The following is a 5,892-nucleotide window of genomic DNA, read 5'->3' as shown; positions in this document are numbered from 1 at the left end:
AACAACATGATAGAGGGAGAGAGAAACAACATGATAGAGGAGAGAGAAACAACATGATAGAGAGAGAAACAACATGATAGAGAGGAGAGAAACAACATGATAGAGGAGAGAGAGAAACAACATGATAGAGGGAGAGAGAAACAACATGATAGAGGAGAGAGAAACAACATGATAGAGAGAGTAACAACATGATAGAGAGGAGAGAAACAACATGATAGAGGGAGAAACAACATGATAGAGGAGAGAGAGAAACAACATGATAGAGAGAGAAACAACATGATAGAGGAGAGAAACAACATGATAGAGAGAGAAACAACATGATAGAGAGAGAAACAACATGATAGAGGAGAGAGAGAAACAACATGATAGAGGAGAGAAACAACATGATAGAGGAGAGAGAGAAACAACATGATAGAGAGGAGAGAGAGAAACAACATGATAGAGGAGAGAAACAACATGATAGAGGAGAGAGAGAAACAACATGATAGAGAGGAGAGAAACAACATGATAGAGGAGAGAGAAACAACATGATAGAGGGAGAGAGAAACAACATGATAGAGGAGAGAGAAACAACATGATAGAGAGAGAAACAACATGATAGAGAGGAGAGAAACAACATGATAGAGAGGAGAGAGAGAAACAACATGATAGAGAGGAGAGAAACAACATGATAGAGAGGAGAGAGAGAAACAACATGATAGAGAGGAGAGAGAGTAACAACAGCAGAACAGACCGAGGGGACGGCGAAATACATTTGAATGTGAAATGCTTTTGATGTGTTTTTTGTGTAGCTGTTCTTTCATATTGTTGTGTTACAGCCGCAAACCAAATCGGCCAATGTAGGACAATAAAGTGCTCTGACTCAGAATCAGAATGAAATAAAACACAACAATAATGTAGGTATGACAGGTGGTTTATCTGCAGTGGACCTGAGCATGCAGATAAAGAAGAGGTAGACAACAGCTCTCTCCCTTTCCACTGGAGCAGATGCAGTAACAGCTTTGAAAGGTTATGTAAAGTCTAGGTTAAGATACTCCCACTCTATAACCACATAGACAGCTTCATACTGTAATGATCCCTGCAGGGTCATTCAGTTCATTAAGACACAGAGAAGAAAACACAAGTCGCATGCTATATTTTACTGCAAAAAAAACCTAAACACTTTTATTATGCAACTTATTTGCAAGAACATTGAGGGAGAAACAGTTAACGACCTGGCGGTGAAACCTTGGGCCATGCTAGCCAAGAGAAACAAGTCGGAGGGTGTTATTTCCCCACAGTGAGGTGAAATCCGGGTCATATCCTTTTCCTGGGACAACAAGATGCCGGTTTCCTTTTCTTAAAAGCAGAAACGGCAGGAACAAGGCTCCAGCTGCTAAAGCGTTGGCAGTGGCAGTGTGGCACTGACTGACTGGCACTGACTCTGTCAGATCCTTCCTGGGTATCTGCACTGTGCTTTACTAATGGGAATTAGTACAGCTTAGTATACGTTTTCTGTGGAATTAGTAGAAGTTCTTGTGAACTCACTTTCAGTCAGGTTTCAACACAACAATAGTCATTAGTCATTATCATGAAAAACATGCATAGCATCCCGTATTCAACTGACAGTGGTAAACTAGTGTGTGTAAGTGTGTATGTGTGTGTGCGTGCCAACGACTGTGACTGTGTGTGTATGTGTGTGTGTATCTGCCAACGACTGTGACTGTGTGTGTATGTGTGTGTATCTGCCAACGACTGGGACTGTGTGTGTGTATCTGCCAACGACTGTGACTGTGTGTGTGTCTGCCAACGACTGGGACTGTGTGTGTGTCTGCCAACGACTGGGACTGTGTGTGTGTATCTGCCAACGACTGGGACTGTGTGTGTGTCTGCCAACGACTGTGACTGTGTGTATGCTCTCCAATCCCGTACATGGACTCACTTTGTTTTTGGCCTTGATGTCCACTCCTTTCTTTATCAGCTCCCGCATTTTGTCCGTGTCGTTCCTCTTCGCTGCATCGTGGAATTCCTTCTCAGACCGGAGCACTGTGAACAGACATGGGCCATGGGAAGGAGGAAGGGAGAAACAGGAACAAGTATCAGGCTCTATCTCTGTTCACCAGGAGGGGGCAGGTAGCCTAGTGGTTAGAGCGTTGGGCCAGTAACCAGCAGGTAGCCTAGTGGTTAGAGCGTTGGGCCAGTAACCAGCAGGTAGCCTAGTGGTTAGAGTGTTGGGCCAGTAACCAGCAGGTAGCCTAGTGGTTAGAGCGTTGGGCCAGTAACCAGCAGGTAGCCTAGTGGTTAGAGCGTTGGGCCAGTAACCAGCAGGTAGCCTAGTGGTTAGAGCGTTGGGCCAGTAACCAGCAGGTAGCCTAGTGGTAAGAGTGTTGGACCAGTAACCAGCAGGTAGCCTAGTGGTTAGAGTGTTGGGCCAGTAACCAGCAGGTAGGCTAGTGGTTAGAGCGTTGGGCCAGTAACCAGCAGGTAGCCTAGTGGTTAGAGCGTTGGGCCAGTAACCAGAGGGTAGCCTAGTGGTTAGAGTGTTGGGCCAGTAACCAGCAGGTAGCCTAGTGGTTAGAGTGTTGGGCCAGTAACCAGCAGGTAGGCTAGTGGTTAGAGCGTTGGACCAGTAACCAGCAGGTAGCCTAGTGGTTAGAGCGTTGGGCCAGTAACCAGCAGGTAGCCTAGTGGTTAGAGCGTTGGGCCAGTAACCAGCAGGTAGCCTAGTGGTTAGAGCGTTGGGCCAGTAACCAGCAGGTAGCCTAGTGGTTAGAGCGTTGGGCCAGTTACCAGCAGGTAGCCTAGTGGTTAGAGTGTTGGGCCAGTAACCAGCAGGTAGCCTAGTGGTTAGAGCATTGGGCCAGTAACTAGCAGGTAGCCTAGTGGTTAGAGCATTGGGCCAGTTACCAGCAGGTAGCCTAGTGGTTAGAGCGTTGGGCCAGTAACCAGCAGGTAGCCTAGTGGTTAGAGCGTTGGGCCAGTAACCAGCAGGTAGCCTAGTGGTTAGAGTGAATATCTATCCAATGGATTTTGTGAGCCATGGATTGATCCGTCAAATGCATTTATTTGCCTTCATGTTGATGTCTGTCTTTCTTTTTTCTTTTCTTTTTACCCCCTTTTTCTTCCCCATGCGTCCTCCAAACCTCCGAGTCATGTGTCCTCCAAACCTCCGAGTCATGTGTCCTCCAAACCTCCGAGTCATGTGTCCTCCAAACCTCCGAGTCATGTGTCCTCCAAACCTCCGAGTCATGTGTCCTCCAAACCTCAGAGTCATGTGTCCTCCAAACCTCAGAGTCATGTGTCCTCCAAACCTCTGAGTCATGTGTCCTCCAAACCTCAGAGTCATGTGTCCTCCAAACCTCAGAGTCATGTGTCCTCCAAACCTCAGAGTCATGTGTCCTCCAAACCTCTGAGTCATGTGTCCTCCAAACCTCAGAGTCATGTGTCCTCCAAACCTCTGACTCATGTGTCCTCCAAACCTCAGAGTCATGTGTCCTCCAAACCTCCGAGTCACGCGTCCTCCAAATCAACCGCGCTTCTTAACACCCACACGCTTAACCCGGGAAGCCAGCCGCACCAATGTGTCAGAGGAAACACGTTCAACTGACGACCGAGGTCAGCCTGCAGGAGTCGCTAGAGCGCGATGAGCCATGTAAAGCACCCCCCAGCCAAACCCTCCCCTAACCCGGACGACGCTGGACCTGGGATCGAACCCAGGTCTGTAGTGACGCCTCTAGCACTGCACCACTCGGGAGGCCTGATGTCTGTCTTTCTATAGACTGTGGTAATGCTGTAGGGCCAGCAGATTGAATTCCAATCATAGGCTGCGTTCCAAATGGAACCCTATTCTCTACGTAGTGCACTACCTTTGACCAGGGCCTATAAGTAATGCACTATACGTGTCACGACTTCTGCCGAAGTCGATGCTTCTCCTTGTTCGGGCGGTGTTCGGCGGTCGACGTCGCCGGTCTTCTAGCCATCGCCGATCCATTTTTCATTTTCCATTTGTTTTGTCTCGTTTTCCCACACACCTGGTTCTCATTTCCCTCATTAAGTGTTGTGTATTTAACCCTCTGTTCCCCCCCATGTCTTTGTGTGGTATTGTTTATTGTAAGTGCTTGTGCACATTTTGTTTGTCTGGTGCGCGTCGGGTTATTTGTGGCCATACTTTGTATTTCTTATGCCGTTGGTTTTACTATTAAACTGCTCCGGCTATTATCAAGTTCTGCTCTCCTGCATCTGACTTTCCTGCCACCAGATACGCACCCCTTACAATACGGGTGACATTTGAGAAGCAGCCATAGTCTGGATGAATGAAGGGCCATCAGCAGGTCCGTAAGGCCCTGTTCTCACTCAGGTTGGCAAATGATGTAGCCTAAAACACACTTGACACAGTGGTTGTGATACAGATTATATTTATTCTGTGATACAACGGACAGTTTGTCTACACAAAAGCGTTCACACAACCATTGTGCCATATTTCTTTGGGGTGCAGAAAAGACTCTCTGTTGTTACATCAGCGTTGTGCCAGATGGGTTGTCCATCCCTGGTACAACTACAGTATGTATGTGCCTATAAGAGCCATAGCTGCCTGTCGTTTCACCTCCCAGGAACTTATGAACGGTTAAATCAACATTGGGGGAAACATCAATGTAGAAATCTCACACTACATTCCCACTCTGCGTACACAACATACTGGATATGGCAAACATGTGAGCGTGACCGAACTGTTTCTATATTGATAACTATGATTTGTTCTGCGTAGTCTTCCTACTGTATTCATGAAGCGTCTTAGTGCTGATCTAGGATCAGTTTCGTCCTTTAATCATAATTAATATGATTATATGGAAAGGGGGGTACTGGTCCTAGATCAGTACTCTTCCTCTGAGACTCTTTATGACGACAAACGCTGGTTTCTCTTAACAACGTTGACAGACTGGTTGAGACTGACCTAGATCTGTCTATCTCGGGGGTTATATGCTTGTAAAATGCACAACATTGCCAGGCCTACATCAAACGGTACATTGAGCATTTACAAGTCAGGAAACTAGTGCAACCAGTGGAGGCTGCTGAGGAGAGGACGGCTCATAAAAATGGCTGAAACGGAGTAAATGGAACGGCACTAAACACATGGAAACAATGTGTTGGATGTATTTGGTACCATTTCACCCACTCCGCTCCAGCCATTACCACGAGTCCGTCCTCCCCAATTAAGGTGTCACCAACCTCCTATAATCCTGTTGCAATATGATAACACAGCCTAGTATTTCAACTGGCTTCAGTTCATGTTAGCTCTTATCAATGAATCAATGATTCTGACTGTATCTGTTCTGGCACAGTGTCCGCGCGTGCAATAACCTGCTATAGGCAGGCTGCCTAGACTAGTACAGTATATAGGCCAGATGAGCAGAGTAGGCATCACAAAAACCAATACATACAGCTATTCCGTTAGTAATGAGAGAATTATAAATTCTTACAGATATCATCCTCTGAAACCAGATCGTCCTCCATTCTGTCAGTGATTCCAAAACGGCACTGATTCAGTTGATTTCATTTTTTGTCGTAATCCGCGATCTGATTCCCATCAAACAGTTTATTATCTGGATCCAGCTCTTCTACTATGCAGTCGAAGTGCCGCACACATCCGGGTGTTGAGCGTTGAGCGCAGAGGGACCAGCCCACATTCATTGCCTATCATTTAGATATGAGAGAGAATAACTGGAACGATCTATCATCTCACATCGCAATAATATTTAGCCTGTAATGCTGCGCATAGATGTAAACTAGGCTTTCTGCCTCACATAAAGCCTTATAATACTGTATTATGGCGCCTAATGTGTGTAGCCTAATAACTATATTGTTGGTGTTTTAAACCAGCTTGGCTGTTATTTATTACGCAGTATATATTCTTAC

The 5,892-nt window shown here is 46.2% G+C and overlaps 1 long non-coding RNA gene across 1 annotated transcript; it reads right to left on the bottom strand.

The window, feature by feature from the left end:
• Positions 1-1,132: 1,132 nt before the first annotated feature.
• Positions 1,133-5,654, bottom strand: LOC139575194 (uncharacterized). Its single transcript, XR_011674902.1, has 3 exons — positions 5,457-5,654; positions 1,922-2,025; positions 1,133-1,460 (listed from the first exon to the last, which is right to left on the bottom strand). It is a non-coding gene; the product is annotated as an uncharacterized lncRNA (long non-coding RNA).
• Between the last annotated feature and the right edge of the window lie 238 nt (positions 5,655-5,892).

The sequence above is a fragment of the Salvelinus alpinus genome, chromosome 5, assembly GCF_045679555.1.
Source record: "Salvelinus alpinus chromosome 5, SLU_Salpinus.1, whole genome shotgun sequence".
NCBI lineage: Eukaryota > Metazoa > Chordata > Actinopteri > Salmoniformes > Salmonidae > Salvelinus > Salvelinus alpinus.
The sequence above is the reverse complement of the archived record's forward strand: the minus strand, read 5'-3'. Positions and strand labels throughout refer to the sequence as shown.